At 37.6% G+C, this 26,277-nt stretch overlaps 1 long non-coding RNA gene across 1 annotated transcript in view; it reads right to left on the bottom strand.

The window, feature by feature from the left end:
• Positions 1–18,180: 18,180 nt before the first annotated feature.
• The window catches only part of LOC139045192 (uncharacterized), a 142,101-nt gene continuing 134,004 nt past the window's right edge, over positions 18,181–26,277 (bottom strand). The window contains exons 3-4 of the long non-coding RNA XR_011503087.1: positions 19,217–19,343; positions 18,181–18,679 (exon numbers count right to left, since the gene is read on the bottom strand). This is a non-coding gene — a long non-coding RNA (uncharacterized lncRNA). The remainder of the gene's footprint in view (positions 18,680–19,216; positions 19,344–26,277) is intronic.

Genomic DNA, 26,277 nt, shown 5'->3' with positions numbered 1-26,277 from the left:
TAAAATGGGAATACTACCAGTATTTACGTGACAGTGCTGTTGTATAGATTCAATAAAATAAGGCATCTCAAGTGCTGAGACTGATGACTGGTACATAGTCAAATTATTTCATTTCAATAAAAATTAGAGATCATTATTATTATTTTGAATCTAGGTCTTCCCATCCTTTATGAATATGTTTTTAAAATTCTATGAAATTCTTTATTGATTTTCCCAAATCTGCAACTTGGCCAGTCCGTTATATTGCACCCTCATGTCTGTGCACCCCTAGTCATAGATTCTTAAGATATTATTAAGTCATATATAGCATGTATTCCAACCACCTCATTATACCAGTAAAGGAAGTGAGGCTCCTTCAAAATAAATTTATCCACTATATTTGTTTTACAAATTATTAATGTTTTTGAATATCTCTATCATATATACAATTGCCTGGTAGTAAGTATTTGTTTTACAATTACTTGGATCAATCATATATACCAATATTTTATGAACACGAAGAAGATGATTTTAACCTAAAAGGCCCAGGAGTCTTTACTGGGTTGACTTTTAATTTTGATAACCTGTTTTGTATGAGCATGTATCTTTGGCATATGCTTGGGTAAGTTTTATTGTGGGTTCACTTGCTTTTTCACATTTTGTTTCTAAATATCCATAAATAGGCTAAAAGTATGATATAGTACTTTGTAAACTACTTTTTGTGCCTAGCAATTTGTCTGTAGCTCAGAAATTCTTTTCTAAAATACACTACTATGAAAAGACACTACATAGCCCATACATTTTCAAAGGTTAAGGAGAGATAGCTGAACTAGGATTCTGGCCCTGTACATTCCCCAAGACTGGATTTCAGTCTAGAGATGACTGCAAAGAAAGAATATCCAAAGTAGCTAATATTCATCTCTTGTGCTTCAATTCCTCAGAAAGCCAACTCTTTCCCTCTAAGCTAAACCACAAAAATTCTATTGTGTCTGTCATTGTTTTGAGCATCTCCAGATATCAGCTATGATATTCAGATTCCAAATAAGGTAACAAGATCTAAATCTAGTAGTTTCACTCAACAAACATTTATAAGTCTACTGTACGTCAGGCACTGCACTGAGTGCTAGGGATACAAAGATGAGAGCACATGTATCTGCCTTTGAGGACCTTATCATCCAGCATTTGGAGCTTGACAACTATGTAAAAAATAATCTGATGCGATGATTATTCAAAATATATCCAAAATCTGACCACTTCCCCAAGCTGTACTACCCTGGTCCTAGCACCACTGCTCCCACCCTGAATTATCACAGTAGCTTCCTTGCTGGTCTGCCTGCCTCTGCCTGGTCTACCCATGACCCTTCTCCTGCACCCCAGATCAATTTCCATACAGAGCTCAGGGTGATAATCTAAAAATGTAAATCAGATCTTGTCATTCCTCTGTTCAGAGGCTTCCCATCTCACTCAAAATGAACGTCCACATGTTTACAAAGGCTCACCAGCCCGTACACCAGCTGGCCAGTTGTTATCTTTTTGATCTTATTTCCTTCTGCTGTCATATTTGTTCCCTTCTCTCCAGCCATACCAAACTTCTGGCTCTTCCTTAAAGATGCCATGCATGGCCCCACCTCAGGGCATTTGCACTTACTGTTTCTTCTATCTGGAATCTCTGCTTCCATATATCCACAGGGCTAGCTTCCTCCTCTTTTTCAGGTCTTTGCTCCAATGTCATTTTCTCAGGTATTGCCTAACTGTCCCATATAAAATGTCAGTGCCCTCCTCTGCATCCCTCACTTCCCATCCCTCTAACACTCCTTCATTTGTCTTCATAGTATTTATCACCATCAAACATATTATGAATTTACCTGTAGAGTTATTGTCCTTCTCCCCGCAGTAGAACATAAGCTCCACAAAGGCAGGGTTTTTGCCTGTTTTGTACAATGCAGTACCACCCAAAATAGCGTTGGACACAGAAGAGACATACAATAAATATTTACTGAGGGAGTAAACGGTAACTCTAAGCACCTAAACCTTAGGATCAACTCTGAGTCAATGAGAACTAAGCTGATCCATATTGTGGAAGCCCCATGAAGACAGTGGTGTCTATCAGACTATTTGATCTATTGCATACAGTAGAGTAGAGGATGATCAAGAACAGGAAAGAGTGTATTCCACTAGTGGCTAAATCAATGGGTAACATAGCCGATTTTACCTCCCATGATGGAGATTTGTATGTCATTCACTTTTTATGCACAGATGTAGGTGGCCCCAGTTGTTGCAGACACTCACTTGGGATAGAAAACGTTTGAGGCCAGCTACAGTCTCAAATCTTGGCTGCTACAAAATTGCTAGTAGAACCCTCTCAGGCTGCCTTGGACAGTTCAGCAGGGGTGCCTCAGCTCTGCACTCAACACTACTCAGCTTTTCATGCAATAACTAAACATACTTAACAACCCCAAAAGTCAGATAATACTTGCAAGTCATTAAAATAGGAACGGGACCGTGCCTCATTAATATAGGACGTATATTTCATAGATCATATGACAACTCACCCCCAACAATATTTGGGTTTTCCTCTGGCATAGAACAAAGCCTGAGAAAGGAGTATATTGGGTTGTACATCACTTTTTCATGGTATTTTCGTAATTTTATTCCTTTGAAATGAAATAATAAATGCCATAATAATATTCCTTGCTATTTTAAAAGTTGTGCACACATATATTTCAACTCTTCCAATATCCCTATGGGATTAGTTATTTCTATTCCTATTTTAACTGAGGATTTTGCTTCTTAGAAAAGTTAAGTAACTTGTTACATCCCTGGTAGACAACTAAAGAGAAGGTTCACTGATGCTAATACCCCGGTTTCTCGCCATCACCTTTCCACTTCAGGATGCCTAGAGAGCTCATTCCCAGCCCCCACCAAGCATAAAGGCGACCCCACCTCACCATTTCCCAAGGACCTGTGGCATCCTGGCTTATCAAAAGAATTAATTCACTTCCCTGCATTGAAAAGGCCTGTTTGAGGAAGTCGGCTCCATATCTGATTGGAAGAGCCTTGGGAAAAGTCTAATCTTCAGTGACCTTTAGGAAAATCCCAACTTTCTAAGCCAAAAGACCCTGAACCAAAAGCCAATTTGCTCCCCTTACCCACAGCCGTCAGTTTTACAAGCAGCCCACTCTCTTTTAATATCCTCCCTGGGCACCACCTGACACTCAGGCTCGCAATGCAGAGAACCTAAGACTGGCCAGGCAGGAGGAGAGAGTGCAGAGGGATTAAAAAGTACCCTGCTCAGGACTTGAAAGTTTGTAAAGAAAGTACTGAACACAGACTTCCCATAGTATCAAAAGGAAAATTTATGCATCGCCTTTGAGTTCAACTTCTCCATTAAAGCTTTTTCCTTATAATCTAGGGAGTTCTTATCTTGGTGACTTATGATGTTATGGAGGGGCTCATGCATGGAAAATGTCAATAGAAATAGTAACTCGGGAAGGGAAGGGCCTCCTAATTAGTCCCCATTTAGATTTTATGATGGCTTTGAGATCTGCTCATCCTGACAGTGCGCACTGTGGTTACATATTGTTCTAGCCTGAGGGAACCATAGGAAAATCCAGATTTATTGTACCTATCATACCAGCATATTTCATTTGCCATTATGAGCAGCCATCTCGCAATGATGCAGGAGTATTTATTACAGATTAAATTGTAGGACCTGGATGGTTTAGTGAGGTTCTTGAGGTATCATTTATGTCATTAACTGGCTCATTATCAGATCTGCAAATCTCCATTCTTTTCTGAGCCTTCTGTTTGAGCGCCGAGGCTTTGGGGCTTGGGCAGCTTCCGGGCTGTATTTTGTGGTGGCGTGGGCATGAAATTTAAATACAGACAAAGCAAGTCGCTTGCATCACCGCCTCCCCCGCCCCCCGTGTTGTTGTTTTACCTGATTTCCTGGCAGGTAGTGGCAAATGCCGCTTTAGTGCTATTTGCTATTTAGTGCTAGTGGGGGTCGGGGCGCAAGGTTATTGTCTATGGGGCTGCTCAATTCTGGCCAGGCGCTGGTGTGTATGGAGGAGCATGGGGGTGGCGGGGAGTGAGTTTTGAGCTGCAGGATTCAGGGGATTTATTTTCAGAGGTGGCTAACGCTAATTAGGTTAGGAGTGCCCGGCTGCTTTAGAAAGACGGAGCCTCCAATTTTTCTTCTCTGATAAATAACCCCTACTTTGAAAACCAGGAAGAGAGAGGAGAGTGTGTGAAATTTAATTGTGGTTATTTAAGAAGTTAGCTGCTCTTCTGGGCAGATTATCTGCGGCGAGGGGGTTCCGTTTTCATGTCCCGGTGCCTCTGGGACTGCATTTTAATTCTACCTGGGAAGCTGAGCGGAGAGGATTCACTGATAGTCGATTATAATTTTTTTTTTTTTTTTTTTTTTTAGGATAACGGAATATTCCTGCCTAAAACAGTCTGGCGAGCATTTTCAGGAAGGAATACCCGGACCATAGTGTTTACCCCCTACCTCTCTTCTCTGGTTTAGTTCTTCTATTTGCATTTATTGTTTGACTCAAAGTAAGGGTTCTGTGTTGTTGGTATCTGCCCTATTTACTCTTCTATATTGCTTTTTCATAAAATCCAGGGAATGGCATTTAAGTTGCTGTGTTCTTTGCTATTAAAATACTCTCCATTCGGGCACAAAAGTACCTGAAGAAATGCTGAACTCAAATTCATAGACTATGTGGGAGAGAAAAGCCTTGTGATTTAATTGTTGAGTATAATTAATTCACTGCGTAAACAATAGTTGCTGGTAAAGGCGAATTTTCACAAAGGAAAATTACAGGTAGAAGCTATTATGTATTCTTTAAAAAGGATTTGATGTTATATTATAGAACTGAATTTGACACAACAGAATTGATCGACCATTAATATTGGCACAGACTAGTTCTTATAAAATATTACTTTCTTTTCTCATTTATATAGCCATATAAAATAATTTCATTATTGACTAATAATTCAGGAGAAGGTATACAAACTGTTTAAATCTGCAACTATGGTCTAGATCTAAAAGGTAATACATTTGAAATGCCATGGTTGATAGGAAATGAATATTGGCGAACATATAGCAAGTGGTCCCTGCCACCCACTGGTTTTAGCACGTGAGCGGTACCCAGAGTCTCCTGAACAGATGCCAAACAGCTACTCCTTTTAATCAGTTCTAACAGGGGGGTTTGCTGAAGGCTTCTCATTTTTACTTGTTGCTTGCAAGTTAGAGTTAATGAAGCAATGTAGAAAGGTCAGAAGGAATCATTTTTACTTTTTGCCACTAAGCAGGATAATTTCGAGGCTTGATAACGATCTTATTCCCTCTATATTTTTGTAGCAAGAACAAACTGCCCAGCTCTGAGGAGAACCTGTCACTTTTACTAAGCACAATTTGGTAACAAGAATTATATAACTTCTAATTTGCCCTTCTTCATATTCAGTGTCTTTCTCACATATTATTTTGAGACAGAGAGAGATTTCAGGACAAATAGTGTGCAGTAATTATTTGCCACCCATCCACATCTTGCAAAGTGAAATTAGTTTGACTCCAGGAGTTTGGATGCTTTTTTTTTTTTTAGTTATGTCTTATTTTTCTCCAGAGTTTAAATAATTTGTAATTATTTCTAATTTGTCTCTCATAAGCATCATAAAATTCTATAACTTCTGTAAAGAAACATATTTAGGCCTCAGTTCCTTACGCCTGCCTGCCCCACCTAAATCTTTAAATTAAGCACTGTCACTTGTAAGTAGAATTTAGAAGAATATGCAAAATTTCTGTTAACTGTTGATTTTTGTTCAGGTTCCCTTAATGACACTCTTATTATTTATTACGTCAACCTTTTCATAAGAGTTGAGTATTGGAACTGGAATGAAGAGCTGATCAGAGAATTACCCTTAAAAGAACATAAACGTTTAGATTTAAGAATCACTTTTCACTAAACATTAATGACATCGTCTTATATCAAGGCTAATTTTAAAGACTTCCTATTTTTAAACAAATGCGGTATTTAAGAGAAACATCCATAAGCACAACTGCGTGTAATATTGTTTATGTAGTCCGTTGATAAGTGTGGTAAGCAGATTATAATTATATACGTGTGTATATATGTGTGCGTATGTGTAACATCGTACCTGCATGGATAGCCAATTAAGCAGAGCCAGCACTAAATGAGTCGTCTGGTATTCACTGTATACTATAGGCACCCTTGAATAAATAAAATCTGTGCTGTTGTAAATAGGTTCCTTGAAATAAGAGATTCTTATTTGAGGCTTCTTTGTAATGCTCCTCTCAACAATCTTATTGCTTGGTCTTTTGCATTATAGTCTTAATATTGAGCTTGCTCATTAATCTCCATCCTTTTTTAGGTTAGTCTAGGCTGTTCTTGGAGCTGTAGTACTCACTGGGTTGCCGTAGGAACAAGAGATCCGAGTAAATATGCTTATGGAGAAGAAATGACTACTAATTAAATGTGAATAGCATTTATAAATTACCTAGTTCTCACAAAATGCAGAACATAATATGCTTTGATGTACTTCATTAGTAAAAGGCACCTATATTTTTTAAATATATACTAGCAGAGAAAACCAAATTTTAATGCAAAAATGATCTTTACGTGGTTTCGTTTTTCTGCCGACTATAAATCCTATAATTTAATGCAGGTATCTTTTTACTGCATTTACATGGCAGAGGAAGACATTTGGTTGGCCTGTGAAAGTGCTGGAAACCTTTACTATTCCCTCACCAAAATGTAATTCCTTTTTTATTGTTGGAAGTATAGTTTTTCCATTACCTTTTAGACAAAAAGAAACTGGCTTATAATGTCCACACCGAATCTAGGTAGGTAATATTTTCACATCACACAGAGTGCTGTGGTCTTCAGTGCATATTGCCTAGAAAATCGAGACTTTGTTTTGAAACTACAAACCAAGGATTCGGTCACGGGTAGCTTTAGTTTTGCTTTGTTTAATGCTAAAAAGCACCTCTCACCCTTTCCAAGATGTTAAGTCCCCAACTTCATTATCATTCTGTATGTCACAGCGGATGACCTAATCAGGCTTCTCCTTCTGATTCTGCAATTCAGGATACAGTCATCTTTTCCAACATTTTGTCTTTTCCTTTGAGAAGCTGAGAGTTTGGGATTGACTTATTTCCAAACAGCTGATAAATAACTGGTCCACAGCACTCTGGCATAAGCTGGTTATTGCAAGCCCTATCTACAGTTCCAGGACAGACAAGCCATTAAGTTAAATGGGCCGTGGGCATAGTTATGTTAACTTCTAGGTTAACTGAGGGAACTAGCATCGTTTGATTATTGTTTTCTAAAGATCTCTCTTCTCAGAACGACCACCCAAATTTCTGACTGGCAGAATATCAAAGAAAAATAAATTTCACAGTTTTTTGAAAAAGTGTCTTGACCGACCTACTTTATATTTCCCTTTGTTCTAATACATATACATATATATTTAACAAAAGAAAATGTTCAGGCTTGTGTGCCCTCTTTAATCAGAGCAAGAGGTGCTGTGTCACAATGACAAGCCTGGGTGACAGTTAGGGAGTTTTCTTTTCATGTGACTGCATGGAATCAGCCCTGTGGCTTGCGTTATCTGGGCATGACCAGTTGAAGCCGGGAAAGGCAGTAGTCAGTCGGGCTGCCTGCTCTGTGGGTGTGATTAGGGCCACTTTTTCTTTCTGTCGATTTTCAGCAAAGTATTTGTTGCCAAGCTATGTGCCAGGCTGAGGGTAGTCACAGAGATGTCTTGTTTACGTTCTGAACTGGTCTTATTTCTTGAAATAGCTAAACTCTAACTTTTCGCCTCTGTTCTAGAGGAACAAAAATGAATAGGAGGATGCTTAACATTTAGTGAGCACTATAAACTGTTTTTAATGAAAGCTATTTTTGTATAGTGTTTTGCATGAATTGAATTTAAAGCACCATGAATTTAATAATGTCTGATGAATAAATTATAGGCATTTTGTATACCTTCAGTAAGTTAATGCTGTATTTAATTGAATAACGAATTTTAAAAATGATCAATCTTTGAGTAAAATTTGAATCTTCACTTTAGGAATTAAATTTTCCCTCTTAAGTGCTATCGGAAAACCCTTCTAATTCAAAATTACGTTACTAGGTGTTAAAGAATTGGCCAGATTATGGAAAGGTGATTCTGCTCACCGAGTAAACCATAGTTTTTGTTGATTTTGTTCGTTTTGTTTTGTTTTGTTTCCTTAACTTAAAAGGAAGGGCATTGCTTAAGTGTACCAGTTAGGTTCTCAATATTAATTGCAACCCATCTATTTGGGGAAGATCATTTTATTCTGGTTCTGATATTCAAAATCTTGCAATCCATGTGTGATTTTGTTTAAATAATAATAAATAATTTTCACTGAGCATTTGCTATGTACCAAGAACTATGTGAAACACTTTGTATGCATTCTTTTTTTTAATCCTCCTCACACCCCATGAAGAGTACAATTACTGCCTCATTTTTCGATGGAGAAGATGAAGCTCAGAAAGATTAAGTAATTTGCTCAAGATGTAAGCGGTAGAGCCAGGATTCAAACCTTAGACAGCCAAATTACAGAGACTCGATGTTTCACCCTTTTCCCATACCTCTTCTTTCCATCTTAACTTCTTTTGCTTTTGTGATGTTTCTCTGCATTAACTCATTCTTTGCAATGTCACATATGCTATCTGTCTACTTTACGTTTCTTTCTCTAGCTATTGTCTATGTACAGTGTGCATAATTCTCTTTTTGTTTAACTGCTATGAATATAGACCTTGGAAAATTGTGGCGCCCTTGAAAACCTTTGCAAAGTATCATGTAATTATTTAGCCCAGTTCTACTTTATAGCCAATTTTCCATTTGCGTGTCTTGAGCAAACTGGAAGCCTTGTGTTTTTAGTGTCAGTTTGCCATTCATGTAGAATTCACATCTTCTTTTAAAGATTATAAAGATATCTTCTTGACGGTATTTCAGGAGATAAAAGTATTCTTGTAAAGGTTGTGGTTGTCCCAAAAGATTGATTTTTACATTAAAAATAAAGTAAAACATTGATTCTTAAATCTATATGGGAATTAAATTATTGATTTGGATTAAGAGCAAACATCAACACTTCCATAATTTATTGCGTCTGAGGTTCCATTTCTCACTTAGAAAATCAAGTTAATCTCTTAGAAAGGCCTTATGCAGGATCCCTTCACATTTACAGAAGTCAAAGCTTATGACACTTTGGGAGTTGTAGTGACTCTTATCTCTAAGCACCACAAAGTACCATAAGTAGCTTGTGCTTTTGCTCACCTTCATTGCCTGATTAGCCCAGCCTCTCATCAGAAGAGTAACATTTCAGGATTGGATTGTAGCCAACTCAACTGTAGCCAACTCAAGACACCAAACTGGGGAATTAATTTTAGAGAACATGTATGTTCCAAAATAATTTAGAGATTTTTTTTACTAATATTGATAACCTGTAATTTTAAAATTTCTTATTTAAAAAAAAGCAGTAAAACACATGTCACAAAACAAAAATGGATTTATTGAGTTCCTCTTCTCAGTAAATGTGATGCCAATAGACAGAGGAGCCACTGAGGGGATGAATACTAGGTTATCACCCCAGCTGTACCTCATTCTAGCCATGTGACGTTATGTAGCCATGTGGCAATTTCCTCCCCATTTAAAAATAGATTTAAACCTATTCTGATGATTATGCAATGTTCTTAGGAAGATCACGTGATATAATATGTGCAAGTTTTTGAAGACTTATGAAGCAATCTATTATTAAATATAAGATCTTATTATTTGAGGTTTTTTATCTTCCTCACATGAGCTAGACTCTGCTAGTCTTTCTTCCAATTCTCAAAGCATGTCCTTATTAATGAAGGATAAGTTTTATCAGAGTGCAATATTCTTATTTTACAGGAGCATGACCATACCGCTGAATTTTACACAGCTTCAGTTTTTCACTCTTGGTCTATGTGTGTTCAATAAACCATTTATAAATATTTAACGACAAAATTATAAATTACTATCGATAACAAATTGTAGCAATTTATCATTATGTCATCTGTGTATATGATAATTATAAGGTAATAATAATTAATAGAAAACATTTGTTGAGGTTGACTGTGTTCTAGGCATTGTGTTATATATGAATATACATTGTTTAATCCTCATAATCGTATGACTATTATTATTTTCTTTTTTACATATCTCAGATTTGAATGCACATCTGACTTCAAAGCCTTTGTTCTTATCATAATTCATACTGCCTCAGTCTCAGAGAATAAAGCCAATTTTTTTTTTTTACAAAGCAGGAATAATACATATATTTCTTGCCCTTAGCAGCAAAAAATTTCTGAAGGCTATACGCTTGCCTCAATTATACTCAAATCCTTGAAATTCCATGGTAGATAGGCCCTCTGAGACATATTCCAAAATATATGATTTCTAGAAAGTCTAACTGTATTCTCACCTTCATATTATCTCCAAAGCATAGTTAAAAACTTTATTCATTGAATTTGAATAAAAATAACTTTTGTCACAGTGGTTGAGTTCTTGCGCTCAGCTCCGGCAGCCTGGGGTTTGTGGATTTGGATCCCAGGTGCAGACCTACACACCACTCATCAAGCTATGCTGTGGCAGTGTCCTGCATACAAAATAGAGGATGATTGGCACGGATGTTAGCTCAGGCACAATCTTCCTCACCAAAAAAAAGAAAAAAGTAATTTTTCACTGGTTCCAAAAATTAAAAAAAGATGAATAGAAATAAAGATTGTCTATTTTTAAGTATATTCAAATTTTATATTCTAGTCTCTAAAGAAAATTACAGAAATGTTCTGAAATACCTTGAATGCTGTCAGTATCATTAAAATATATCTTTAATCATGCAAGATAACAGTTTTGGGGAAAAAAATCACCCAAAGTTTTAAGTTTTAGTAAGTTGATTAAAAAATGTCAACAAACAAGATTTATTGGCTTTTATTTCAATACTTTCATTTCGTAAGTTGGGACACTGAGACCCAGAGGGTAGATTGAATATCCCAGTTATTTCCCTGATAGTTGACCTTATTATATTTCTTGCTACTTGTGTCTTGCATTACTCACCAAGACCACAGATAGACAACTGGCAGTTCAAAAGTGAGATTATATGTTATACTCAATCCAAATATGTAGTATTTCCCCAAATATCTGGAAATTGCTCCCCAAAATGGTGCATGTCATTCAATTATTTGTTTTAGAATGTAACTCTTTTTGCCGGATGAATAAGCAGCTAGATGTTTAATAAGTTCAATAACGCACTAGTCATAGAAATAATTCCTTCTGTAACGTTCACCTCAAGAAAACAGCTCCCCAATATATGAAATTTTTGAGTAAACATTTAGTGTAACAGTAAAATTTAAAAACAATTGTTTCCATCTAAAAATCTATCAAAGGTATGTGTGTCTACACTGATTTGTGTCAAACAACTCGTTTGAATTCATAATCCTTGATGTTTAAAATATCTTTTCTTCAATGCAGTGTTTCCAGTTATATCTGTGTACCTTGAAATTCAATTCATTGTACATATTTGTGTCTTAAGTCCCCACTACACAAAGCTGAATAAAACATTTTCACAATCTTCAATAAAATAAAATCTTCACAGTAAAATAAGAGGCAACAGGTGATAATCATGTGAATGTGGTGAGTATAATAATGGTGCTCAGAAGCAGAAAGGAGGCTCTGGCCTGATAGGATATGAGCATGGGGTAAGTATGAACGAAAAAGAAGAGAGGTGTTCCAGGCAAAACTACAAATGAGTAAAACAGAGGGACTTATGAAAGTGCACGATAGGTCTCAGAAGACGAAAGGTGCAGAGCTCACAAAGGCAAGAACATGAAGTTCAGGGGAGAATGAAAGAAGTGGAAGCTTGAAATACTATCGGTGGAGGGGCCAGCCTGGGGGTGTAGTGGTTAAGTTCGTGCACTCTGCCTCAGTTGGCTGGGTTTCATCCGTTTGGACCCTGGCATGGACCTACACACCGCTCATCAAGCCATGCCGTGGTAGGGTCCCACAGAGAGGAACTAGAAGGACTTACAACTAGGATATACAACTGTGTGCTGGGGCTTTGGGGAGGAAAAAAAAGGGGGGAGGGGGAATATTAGCAGTGGAGTTTGCAGAATTCCTTTACTGAAGAGTTTAGATTTTACCCTGTAACGTCATCACAAAATGGTTTCTAATCAGAGCAAAATCTGATTGTAACTTTGCTTCAGAAAGATAATAGTACTCACAATATAGAGAGAGGACATTAAACAATTGATTAAAAAATTAGTAAAGAGTAGTAGTATAATTAAATTTATTTTTAAATCCCCAAATCTTTTTCAAGTAGATCAGCGTGCTTCCCATTTTTCTGAGCCACCGTGGCTGGTTTTAGACTTCAGAAACCCTCAGCTGTCTCCCTTTCTCAGCTTAATTCTTACTTCCAGAATGGTCTTACTTTTTTCCCTTGTCATATTTTTATGCAAATATGGAAATGCACATACCGCCAGACAAAATTTCTCTTGCTTATTTTCCTTCAGTTCCCTTCAGGCTCCCTGCAGTGGAAGTTTGGCGGTGGCTTTCCCAGCATGCATTCCTCTTTTCCCCTCACCAAGGAACTTCATTTCCAAGAAAGCATTTATGCACTTCTAAGTAAGTTCACTCCATCCTCAGTTCCAGTATGGAGACCTGACCATGACTGCGTTAATCAGGGTATTCCACTCCTCTGGCCAAGTCACTGGTTTAGCAGTGAGCATAGATCTTAAGTTGGTTTGATCAGACTGGATTTCAGAATTTTGCAGGAAATACTGGAACAAAAACATTTTATTTTTCTTTGCTGACATATATCAAGAAAGCACCTAGATCTAAAAGCTGGTGGCAGCCAATTTGGATGACAAGGAGATAGAGCCCAGTGCAGAGGAAGAGATAAATGGAAAGAATGAAATCAAATCCTAATCAAAAGGCTTCAGCTGTAGCACCAATATTTACTTGAAGCCAGACTATCTCTGGACTTTTAAGTCATTTGAGACAACAAAATTTTCTTTATTGTTCAATTACACTGATTTAAATTTTTATATTTACAACTAAAAACGTCGTAACTGTTACATATCAGTGCTCCTTGGGTTGCACTAACGTGTTCCGTTTCCTTCTAGGTATTTTCTTGAACTTTAGATTCTGTGTATTACCAGAATAAAATATTGTGTATATTTCATAACACTGATACTAGAGTTTTTAATCATTTTCATATGCCCCTATGATGAATAAGGGTCTTGAAATTGTACAAACATAAACAAATAATTTAAATTTTATACAGCTTATTTAATTTCACCCAGATAAAATAAAATGATACTTTTGAATGAGGAAAAAGACAATTTGACTATAAGTATGTTGATAGACATGTACAACTATGTTTTTAAAATTTCTCTTGCAGGTTTTAGTCTAAGCCAAGATACATAGTTATTTGCGTTCTAAGCGGTCGGTTTTAATGATCCTTTGACAACTGCATAGATTCCTGATAACTTCAGCAAGTGTTTTTCAAAATGATGTTTGAAGATATTTGAAGGAGGTAGGCAAACTTTTCGGTAATCTCAAAGTAGCACAATTGAAGGAATAAAGGCTGTGTAATTAAACGATACTATAAGTTTAAATAAAAGTTCAACATATATGTAGAATTGCCAAGATGGCATTTTTCCTTTTTTTTTTTCACCAAATGGAAAATAACAAACCTAGGTTTCATTAGACAGATTTTTTCATTAACTAGTTACAACATAACTATCTGTAGTGAATAGAATCTTCCACAGTTGTCAAGGAGAGCTGCCGCCCATTTGTAATTGCCTTAGGTTTAACCCATTATTGTTGAAATTCCAGGCATCTTGTGGTTTTTTATCTCCAGAAGCTTGCTACTCAAAGATTGGTCTCTGTGTGGCCTTTAATATGCATAGGACATGTGGATCTTATTAAAATGCACATTGTGATTCCCCAGGGTTGGGGGGGGGGAGGCCTGAAGATTCTGTGTTTCTAACAAGTTCCCATGTGGTGCTGATCCTACTGATTCCACCCACTACATCTTGAGAAGCAAATATATGCAATTCTTACAAAATTCAGGAACACCCCTTTCATTTTTATGTTATTTTCAAAATCCTGTTTTTATTAACACAGTCATGGAGTCATGGAATTTTAGGCTGGGAGGAATCTGAGAATTTCACGATAACTGCTTCATTATATATATGAGAAACTAAGGTCTTTGGGGAGGAGGCTCTGACCAGTTTCTGCATCCCCTTACTAGTAAGCTCTTCAGGGAGGAAGAACTGTTAATGTGGTTGTCCCTGGCTCAGGACATTAACTGGGCCACATGTTACTCGTATGCTAATGTGCCTTAAAGGCCAACACGCTCCCAGTGCCCTCTCTCTTCTTCCTGCCACGAGCGCTCTCTCTCCCACTTCCTCCATTTGTGCAGCCAAGTGGGCTGGTTAGGCAAGCCTTGTTCTGCAGGCCTGTGTGCTCTCTCCTTCTGCTAGCAGGGCAGTACTGTGGTTTGCCTGTGCAACAGAAGAGAAGACGTGAAACCCTTTCTCAGCTCCAGGCTCTAGGAATCAGTCCTATATTCCAGTTCATCCCAGGGCCTAGAGAGCAGTGTGAATGTAGTACTGTAGTCTGCCTGGCTTAGACAGATAATATTCCGTGATTTCTGAGATGAGACTAAGTTTAACAGGAAATTTGATTATAAATCCTCTCAGAGTGTGTATCGTCTGTGCTAGCAGAGTGCCTGGAACATAGCAGATCCCCAATAAAAATATTTACGAAGTGAATGATGCTTTTATGAAATTTGGGTAGTGTCACATGTAGTGTATTTGATATATAAAAACACTAATTTTGGGGCTGGCCCCGTGGCCAAGTGGTTAAGTTTGCAAGCTGGGCTTCGGCGGCCCAGGGTCTCACCGGTTCGAATCCTGGGCGCAGACATGGCACCACTCATCAAGCCATGCTGAGGCAGTGTCCCACATGCCACAACTAGAAGGACGCACAACTAGAAACACACAATTATGTACCAGGGGGCTTTGGGGAGAAAAAGGAAAGAAACAATATCTTTAAAATGTTGTTTTAAAAAAAAAACAAACCTAATTTTGCACTGTCGATCAGTTATTGAAACTACTGCAAAAATGACACTGCTTTCTCTGAGAAGAACCTAAAATTCTTTCCAAACAATTATTTTTGCTTCCCGTCACTAAACTTTGCTTCTATTCATCATGTAAATGACTTTGTGTTTAAGTAAGCGATATGAAAATAGAATATAAAGTCTCACAAGCATCACTACCCAAACCCTATTGGGCTCTGTTCCGAGAGACCCTTGGGAGGTGTTTCCCACCACATACCTCCCATACAACACGACTCGAGAGGTAGATCTGAGGGTCCAGCTCAGGCCGCCTTTCATTGAAGAACTCCAGACCGTACATGCCTCTATGGTATCTCCCAATTATGTGGCAGCTCCTCTTTGGGTCTTCTCACTCCCTCACATGGTGTTATGGGTAAAAGCAGCCATGCAGAGAATTGAATTATGCAGAATTAACAAACATTGAAAAAGTGATATTTCATTTCAAATTGCTTCTAGAAAACTGTGAACCTTGAGATTGTCTTTCTGTCATGGGCCTTTGTGGAAGACTCTCTTTTTGTCTTTATCGTGCAGGTGAAATCTTTCTCTGGATTCACAGCAACCAATCCTCCTGATCCTTAAGTCCTGGATGGAAAGGAAAGTTCGCTGAGCAAGCTTGGAATTGCCTTTGGTCCGATATGAGATGAGAGAAAATCGATCTATCATAGCCCGTGATTCCAAGGGCATCTGCAAGTGCTGAGTCCAGTGGTGAATTTTCACTCCTTACTTGTCGTATCTGCAGTATTTGACACGATTGTTTACTCCTTTATCCTGAAAACACCTGCCTTGCTTAACTTTCAGGACACCCCATTCTCTTGGTTTTACTCCCAGCTCACTAGTCACTACTTCTCAATTTCTTCTGCTGGTTTTTCCTCATCTCCCACCCAGCTTCTATGCGTTGCAAGCCCCCAAAGCTCAGTCCTTAGACCCGCCTCTTTTCCATCTATGCTTACTTTAAGGGTGAAACTCATCCAGTCTCTTGGTTTTAATTGTAATTATGGTTCACTACTTTCAAATATATGTCTCTAATCCATATTTCTCTCTCCCAGATTTCAATTGCATAGGTCTAAGCACCTACTTAACATCTCAAGACATCTTAAACTTAAATATGTTCAAATCCTGTTTACCTTCCTCTCCGATTCTGCTTCTCTTGCAATCTTTCCCCATGTAGGAAAATAGTGACTCCATTCTTCCAGCTCTTCGGGATTCAAACCTTGAAGTCAGCTTTGGCTCCTTTCTTTGTCTTACACGCTACACGCATTTGGTAAGTACATGCTGCCAGCTCTACCTCTGAATTGGATCATTATCCAACCACTTTTTACTCTTTTTACCACTACTATCAAACCACCATCTCCTCTGTCTAGGATTTTGCAAATAGCCTCCTAATAGATGACCTTGCTTCTGCCCTTGTCTCTTTGTCACTTCTCTGCTCACAACCTCCAGTGGCATCCCTGTGTAAACTGAAAAATCAAAAAAAAATCCAATCAAACGTAAAAAAGCACCTTACAATGGTCTACAAGGCCTTATACAATCTCCTCTGACCACTGAAGCGCAGTTCTATTACTTCCCCCTTCCTCACTCTCCTGCAGGCTCCTTGGCTTCCTCCTTTTCCCTGAACTTGCCAGGTACACGAGGACCTCAGCTGGAATTCTCTCCCTCTCCATAAGGCCTGCTCTTCACCGCCCTTAGGTGTTTGCTCATATGTCCCCGTCCTAAGGATATTCCTGACCTTCTCATTTAAAATTGCATTGTCCCCTTCTAGAGCACTCCCTAACCTGCTTTCCTGCCTTACCTTTCTCCATGGCACTAATGATCATCATACTTACTGCATGTTTATGTTTTTGTTTATTTATCTAGCTCCTCCTACTAGAATGTAAACTCTATGACAGTAGGGGTGTGTCTATTTTATGCACTGCTATGTCTACCCTGTGTCAGACGCTCATTAAGTATTTTTAATGAATGAAGAAATGAATAAAGCCGTATGTAAGTAATAAATAAAGTGCATCATAATAAAAGTGCATATATATTGTTTTATTTAAAAGGATCCTCTCTTAACCTGTCCCTTCCACTTACAAAGCTTACACTCAGCACCATGGAGTCAGCAAAGAATACTTCCCCGTCTCTGTGTCATCTTCCAAAGTACAGAGTTTAGGCGCACGGCATGAGTATGCTGATGACTAGCCATTTCTTCACCTTAAATTTCATCTAATTTAAATTTCTGAATAATGATTGATGCTCCTACTAGTAAATATATTCTCTGTGTTTCTATATTTTGTTTTCACATGTCTTAGACTAAGAAAATGAAGCACAATGGAAGGCTTTATTTTCACTTGTGTTTGGCCCAAGGATTTACTGTATCATTTTGATTTTCGCATTAAGGTAAAATAAAAATATAAAATATAAATTTACACACACATATCTAAAAATATATAGGTATATATAATATTTATCTAAAATATATAAAATAAAAACATTTCCATCTAAAAATCTCATCAAACACTTCAAATGTCTCATTAGATCTGCGCCAGTTCTGGGTAGGAAACTAAATTGTCATAATTACCAGAAACCCTGAGGGGTAGGTATATGTCGTTTGCTACTGACCTGGCAGTTTTGAAAAGGATTGCATCTTCTTTACTGGAAGGTGTTGTGGATCACTGTAATATGGACAAGGGTTGCTTTGATTTGACCTTCAATTAAATAATCGTAGATAAATTTATGCAAAAAGTGGCTACGGGCTCACCCCACTCTTCATTACTTAAGTGTACAATTAATAGGCATGTACAATTAAAAGAGTGAAAACAATAATAACGAGCTGAGCACATCCTATAATATCTAACATCTGACCCACCTCTTATTGGGCCATAGATCTAATATTTACATTTTCATTATTTACTTAAGGGTTTATGTAATTCACTGGTTACTAACTTAGGAATCTGCCTTCAAAATTGTTCTCTCTGAAAGTAGATTATGAAAGGAAAAAATGGCATTTGTAGGACCAGTTAATTGTCAGATCAAATTAAAATATTTATTAAAATTATATAACATAAATTCAATAGCAAATAATTAGAAGAAGAAATTTTTTTCTTTTGATGAAGAGAAAGCACACTTTTCTTACTCTCTTCCAAGGTCATTACTGAAACATGGGATCAGTATGTGTAATTACAATATCATGAATACTTAAATTTCTCTCATGCTGAGAAAGCCATGATAAGATTACAGCTAACACACTGATTTTGCTACATGACCTTTCAACTGGAAAACTCAAACCATCTTGCCTTAGAATAATCTGTTACTTTCCACTCTACCTGACAAAAAGAAAAATCAGAGAAGTGCCTGAGATCCGAGAATTTACAGATTGCACAAAAACATTCGCGAGGATATTTGAAGCTTGTAGGTAATACATTCATGATCCAGTAGTTAAAAGCTGTAGTTTCTGGTATGGACTCCTTGTTTTGCATTTTGCTAGATCATGGCTCTTTAAATTTTCTCAAATGTAGGTACAATCTATAAAAAGAAAATGTAGACAAACATTGAATGTAGCAATGGATATAATAATTCCAGTGAAATTCAATTTCCCTCATTCAAAAGACTGCATAAATTCAGTTCTGCAGGATTATGTAGAATAAAACTTTGTAAGTTTGCGTCCAATGCCACTAAGTTGTAATTTACAACTCTTTTCTCTAACATAAATGCATATTGCTAAACTATGTGCCCTTTAAAATGACAAAACAGAACTAAAAGTTAATATTGAGTATCTTTCTGTATACCATTTAATTGTCTGTACCACCACACATTTAGGACCTTATTATACACTGTATTTTGAATTTATCTCACCATATGTTCCACCATAGCAACTAGCTTAAAGTATATGAAAGGTACAAAGAAGAGGGACCTTAATGTCCCTTATGAGCACGTCCTCCTACCTGTCATCTCATCTAGCACACTCCTTAGCTTGCTTCTTTTCTTGCTATATAGACCTTCAATGGGTAGAGGTGACAATAAAATTACCTAACAGTGCAAAGTAACAGCAAAGGCACCAACCAATGACAACAGGTAGAGCCATAGCACTGTAGCGGGGTCCTGGAATCCTCATGCTGAACAGATGTTAACTTTTTTCTTGCCATTATGCAGCGGTGATTTAAAGATCTCTGCAAAACGATCAGGACACCTAGGGCAGAGGGCACATGGAAGAACTTGGTACAGCTATATTTAACACACAATATAGAAGTAATTCAATATTTTAATCATCATGGTAACGCCAATGTGGGCTGTCAGCTGACCATTGACAATCTTATCCATTTCTATGACTTCAATTAACACATTCCTCAGGTTCCACCTCTGGTCTTTAATTAATTTCCAACTGCAGGCCTGTATTTCCAACAATCTGTTAGAGTAAAAATGATACCTCGTCAATCCTTCACACTCAACAAATCCAAAATTCAGTGGACTCTCTTCCTCTATAAACATAATCTTTCCATTGTCTTCTCTTTCCCTGTAAGGACGTTGCTACCCATTCTGGTTCCCAGCCTGGAAACTTGAGACCATCTCTGACTTTACCCTCTCCCTCATTTTCAATATCCTGGTTGCCATCCTATTCTATCAATTCTGCATCAGAAATAGCTCTGTCGTTCGTCCTCTTCTTCATTCCTACCCTCATCGTAGTTCAGGCCCTCATCCCTCTTATTTACGTCATTGTAACAGTCCTGACTTCCCTCCCTACTCCAGACTTCCACTTCTTATTCATCATTAAATCCAGATACCACTAGGATTGCTTCCCTGCCCAGCAAATTTAAAGATTCTGCATTGATTAAAAACTTGCTTCAAATTTCTACACCCCAGATTTACCAACTGACCTTTTCAGCCTCATTTTGTACCCATATCTACACACCCACACATCCTTATCATCCATTCTGTCAATTTCTTCTCCCTGAACTAAATTAATATTTTTCCATCTTTGTACCTTTGCTCATGCAAAGGATGTCAGCTACTAGGTAGACACGAACTCCCCAATCAGCTGAGAAGGAATACAAGTATTGCCAAATACCTCAGAGCAACACATTTATTACATAAAAGTGCTTTGTTTTATGGGTAAAATATTTACCCCAAAGAAAACTTGTAGTCCATATTAGATAAAAAACTTAGTATAAAACTAAGAAATATTCCTTTTGCAATTATGTCTTGTCTGTAGATATCCCATTTACGATTACGAGTGTGAGTGGCCTACACTCACACTCACAGAAATCCTGCATAGTCTAGGTCTGCTTTGTAATGTGGAAAGTTTATGGATGGAATTGAGTTATTTCTACAAAGTACAGCAGTAACTCAAGAAGCACCTTGAATTCAATTCAGCATACATTTGTTGAGCAAATACACTGGTGCTGGCTCTGTGGTGATAAAAAAAAAAAGATGAAGGATGCATGATGCCTGCCACGAGGGGTCCTATGATCTCTTGGACGAGAACAATTCAAGGCCAGAACATATGGGAAACCCTTTTCTGAAAAATATTCCAAGATCTTTTGTTTGAATGGAGGTTGATGTGGAAAGCCTTGCAGGGAATAAATTGAATTTTTCTCATTTGTTGGGGAAATTAGTTTATAGTCATACCTTTGTTCTTGGTGTTCTTTGCCAGATAGTGTTCTTGGTGCTGAGGACAAAGCTCAACAAATACAGTCACTGTCCATAGGAACTTACTGGGTCTCCAATCATTTTCAAATTTTATTTTATAAAAATAAATTTAACAATTACGTATTTGCTGTGGTATATATTATAGTGAAAATAAGTCCCAGAGTGCCATCCATGAACTTGAGCTCCCATCTTAGAGTCTAGTAGAGACTCATGCTGTCCAGTGTGTAAGGTCTATGACATATTCTATTCATAAAAATGGAAGCTAAAGTTCTATGTATTTTACACCAAGGTAATTTTACACAATGCCTCCTGTCTTCTGTCCTCGAAATTATTTTTACCATCAATAATGCAGTATTCACCTTACAAACAATTTCTCCACCTCAAAGAATATATTTATTTTACTTATTTATTTTATATGATTGGCAACTGTTATCAAAACTTAGTGAAAATAACAAACTGTCATAATACAATACATCATTACTACATTTGGCTTATTTAAAGATCAATGGTCCTTGATTAACAATTTCCTTCAGAATTTCCAATCCAGATGACTCATGCATATTTGAAGCACATGGTAAATATTTCACTATAAAATAAAGAATTATATCAAATTTCACTTCTTTAATTAAATTCCTTGCTGTATGTTTTATTCAGACGTGTATGCAATGCAGTATGTATAGAATGCTAAATAAAAAGTAACAGTTAATTTTGGGGGCTATTGCTGTAAAAGTATGTTATCTTTTATATATATCACAGCATTACTTATTATCGGCTTCACACATAGCACTTTGCCTTTGATTTACGCAAACAACTGTAAATGTTTTATATATTTGTGAGGAAGTGAATGATATTAGACCATCAATCCATGGGGACTGCAAATCAGGGGAAAAAAAAAAAGGCTATTACATTTCAGAAGCTGTTAAATCAGTTGTGCCCCCTGGCTGATTTTGTCAGCTATATTTGCTGTGGGTAAAATCGTTGATGCCTGGAATACTGGAGCAGCCCTGGGAGTGTTGGAGAGTAAATAGCAGCAGAGTTGTAAACTACACCACACATCTCACACTTACCGCATAAGCCCGGTTTACACTTTCCTCTGAATAAATCCAGCAGCTTTAAAAAGAGCAAGAGAGAGAAATAAAGGAAAGGGGAGGGGAAAAGAAGGCAAAAATGGGCCCATGCCTTCTGTCACTGCCTCTAGCTTTAGCCCCTCAGCAGCCTGCCAACAGGACACTGTTCTGCCAGTTGTAAATTTTAATTGGCCATCTGGGGAAAGCACAAACCACTGACTAGAGATTAATCAGCAAATTAACCCAGGCATAATACACATTTCCCAATGGACTTGAAGCAGCTCCAGGCTGGGGCCGAGCAGCCCGGGATGCAGGAGAACTTGTGTAGGATGCTGTTACTGCTTACTGCCATGCAGGAGAACATCTTCTCAGAGTCCTGAAATTCCCTTCTGTGTGACCTTGTTAGTGCCCCTGATTTGTATGGCGGTCGCGAAGAGCCTTTTTTTTTTTTTTTGTAAAGTGCTAAACGCAGATGGCACAGGTACTGTGATTGCTGGGAAAAGTGTTGATGAATCAGTGAAAGTGACAACTTTTCTCCAGTGGGCTATTCACTTGGTTTGTTAAAGTACCTACAGGAAGAAACAATAGTGTACCTGGATTTTCACCAGCTCGGTGAATCACAAGATAATCACATTTATTTAGCCAGTTTCTTTCATGACACAGAATGCCTTTCACATCCTCTACAGTGTAAAAGCAAATTTGTAAATATTAAGGGCTCCTTCTTCAAGTCTAGGTTACAAAAATTAATTTAAGTAAATATGCATATATATGGGATGGTTTGGCCTGAACTCTTTCAACAAAAGTCTTCTAATCAGTTCCTGGCTATGCCCTGAGCTGAGAGAATGAAAGAAGTTAACCACTAAAGGAAAGCCATATTAATGTGATAAACACCAGAAAGGTCAAATGAGGGACTGCTGGGAAATTGGGAATGGTTTTGACATAGGGAGAAGTGAAAAGACTTTGTGGAAGAAGTAGGCTTTACATCGTTTTAGGATCTTTAGGATACAGAACATCAAGAAGACTCAGAGGTGATACTATAAAGCCCAAATAAAGGACATATTGAATCAACTTGCTTGAAGGGGCCTAAGGGATGTTAGAGGATGACATGGCAGGGCAGATGAGGGAAGAACAGAGATTCTCCATCTTTTCAGTTGCCTATCGAGAATTTAGCAAAGTACTTAGTATAGTGGCATATTATAGGCACTCAACAGTTTTTAATAAAAGTAGACATATCTAGCTTTAATAAAGTTAGAAGCCATTGTTATATCAGATATGCCTCCTACTGCCTTTATTGTCCACGGTCCAAGCTAAATGAGCAGTAGATCACGTGACGAGGATCCCTATTCAAACCACCCTTCAGGTGCCAATTCATCGCCTGGTAAGAGATCCACGATATCACCTGGTGCAGAGACCTTGATCAAAACATAGATGAGCTGGTCCAATCCAATTCTTTTCCCGGGAATTTGGAAATAAGACATTAAGAGACTCCATTAGTTAGCAATGGACTTGTAGCATAAAGGCTGTGACACAGAAGAGGACAAAGTGGGAGATGGAAGTGATCTGGGGTTATGTGCAAGCAGAGGAACATGCTGAAAGAGAAGAATGGAGCCAATATGCTGGGAGGAGCAGCAAGGAGCAAGTCAGGAAGCCCTTAGAGACAGGGAACAGCCTCTCTGCCTCAGTTTCGTCTTATCTGAGCCTACTTCTACTTCTTTTCCTGGCCTCTGATTTTACGTGATTTGAGTGAGTTCACATGGCAGTCTGATCATTGCAACCAAAAGAACCTTGACCAGAACCACCATACGTGGAAATAGCACCATCATAAACCAATGGCCTGAGAAGACAAATAAAACTAGTAACCATTGCCCACACCCCTTCCAGGAGTGCACAGAAGTTCAGAACTCTGAAGCATGCTGGTCATTTCAGAAATACCAGTCATGGTGGATTATTTTATATGGCTCTGCTCTGACCCATCACTAAATCACACAGACCCATTTCACCTGCCTCTGGCAAAAGAGATAGATTCTTTTCTTTCACAACCAGGTATGGATTTCTTTCTGTTTTATTACATTATTGCAAGCAATGCTGCCTGCCAAACCACAGGCCCTTAAACTGAAATGGCTTCTGGCCGAGAGCTGGTTATCTGTGACAGTAAATCAGTCAATATGCACGGCCTGGAGACCACAGCAGTTAAATAGATGTCTTTGGCTTCAGGTGGGGAAACTTTCCCTCAAATACACAATTCAGCTCCTCATAAGATCTTTTAAAACGCTTTTATTTAAACAGTATTTTAAATCACCCAGCAGTTTATTGTGAGGTTTTACATGGAATATAAAGGCATGAAAAGAAAGCAGGCAACTGTTCTAGATTAAACGTTGAATGCAATAACTGGTAAAAGCAAAATATTAGAGTCTTTTAGCATTTGTAATATTCCAAAAAGTACTTTTAATAGTGTTGAAAAGTCTGGCCTCCGCTCACTGTGTCTGACTTGAACGCTCTGGCTGTGTGTACTGTGCAGAGGAAATAATTCCTAACACAGCAGTGATTGGAGAGTGTGATCAGTATTTTCAGTGTGCACTGGATGGATTTCTTTATCTCCTCTGGGAGGGATATGATCCAAAGGTTAGAACAGACTCAAATAACTTCTGTTCAGTTTGTGTGGTCTCTTCTGAATTATTCCAAAGCCTTCCTGTCTAGTTCAACTCTGTTCCGCTGCTTCATGTTATCTCAATTATATGTACAAAAAATTGGAGGACATTGTATTTAGTCATTTGTAAAGGCATTAGAGCTTCTTGACAAGAAGATACTAGGAGTACAAAAGTACAGACTAGTATAATGATACTAATGATAATATACATCACCTATTGTTATGCTTGTACATAGCTTTCCTCGACCCTATAATGAAATAAAGAAGAAAGAGATCCACGGTAGTAGTTTGAGTTTATATATTTATCTTTTCTAAATATCTTAAAATAACTTGTGATCTTATATTATTTTATCTTTATATCTAAAAATAAAATAGTTTCCTGGGGATGATTTCACACAGTGTGGCTACGATGTAGAAGTGGAATCAGGGAAGCTGAGATATGCAATAATCAGGTAAAAAATGGAAGGTTAATTCGTTAACAGTGCCTATTTCACAGTAAAAGTATGAGGTGTATTTATGTTTTTGATTTGTTTAAAGGTCCTTCGTATCTGGCTTCACCTTCCTTCTCCTTGTGTGTTTCGCAACACTTCCTATACATCCTATGCCCTTGCCACCTGGAATCTTTCTGTTTCTGAAACACCTCATGATTTTCTACGGCCAAATATCTTGCATACACTTTACTCCCTAACAGACCCTGAACCTCTTTCATTCCTTCTTTACTTAGAAAACTCCCACTCATCTTCAAGATCCCAGTGTGTGTGGCTTTGGGAAGCTTTTTCTGTCTTCCCCAAGTAGAGTTAGTTGCTTTGCTCCCATAGCTCCCCCAGCACTTTGGCCATACTGTTGCTTTAACTCTTGTAACTTTTTATATGGAAATTTATCTGTCTACGTATGTCTTCCCAACTGGCATGTGAACTCTTTGAGGACTAAACTCAACACCCAGCACAGCACTGCGTATGAAATAGATAATCCATGAACTATTTGAACGAAGACATTAATGAATTATTTTCAGCAGTGGTAGCACTAAGGACAACAGCAAAGAGCCTCCATTCTCTGAATAGATTTCAGGACCAGTCTTGTTTACCTTGATGACAGAGGAAGACTCAGATATTTCAGGTTCACACATGGCTTTGGCTTTCATAACTTCTATGATTTTATCAACTTTTTTGTAAAATAATGTACATACAATTAAATATATAATTAAAGATGGCCTTGTTTTCCATAGCTTCAATTTTTTCTATCAACTTTATTGAGTAATGTATATATAATTAAATATACTGAATTTAAGTGTAGACTTCATTGAACTTTGCCAAACGTATGTACCCTACAGCCTGTGTCATCATGTCCCTATCACAATATAAAACATTTCTATCAAAAATTCCATCCTCTCCCTTTGCAGTCAACCCACTCCAGGCCACTACCCAGGCCACCACTACTCTTATTTCTGTAACTGTAGATTAGTTGTGCCTCTTCTAGAACTCGACAGAAATTGAATCATAGGTGGGCACTTTTTCTGTCTGGATCTTTTGCTCAGATAATTATGTGTATCAATGTATCACTCATTTTTATTGCTGAGTAATATTCCATTATATGAATATGCAATATTTTGCTTATCCATTTACCAATCGATGGACATTTGAGCTGTTAGTAGGTTTTAGCTATTATGAAGAAAGCTGCTATGAATATTTATGCACAAGTCTTTTTGTTATTTTTTTTTCATTTATTCAGAATAAATAGCTAGAAGTGGGATTTTTAGGTCATAT

This window comes from Equus asinus, chromosome 4, assembly GCF_041296235.1.
Source record: "Equus asinus isolate D_3611 breed Donkey chromosome 4, EquAss-T2T_v2, whole genome shotgun sequence".
NCBI classification, from domain to species: Eukaryota; Metazoa; Chordata; class Mammalia; order Perissodactyla; family Equidae; genus Equus; species Equus asinus.
Note: the sequence above shows the minus strand (reverse complement) of the source record. Positions and strands in the feature narration are given on the sequence as shown.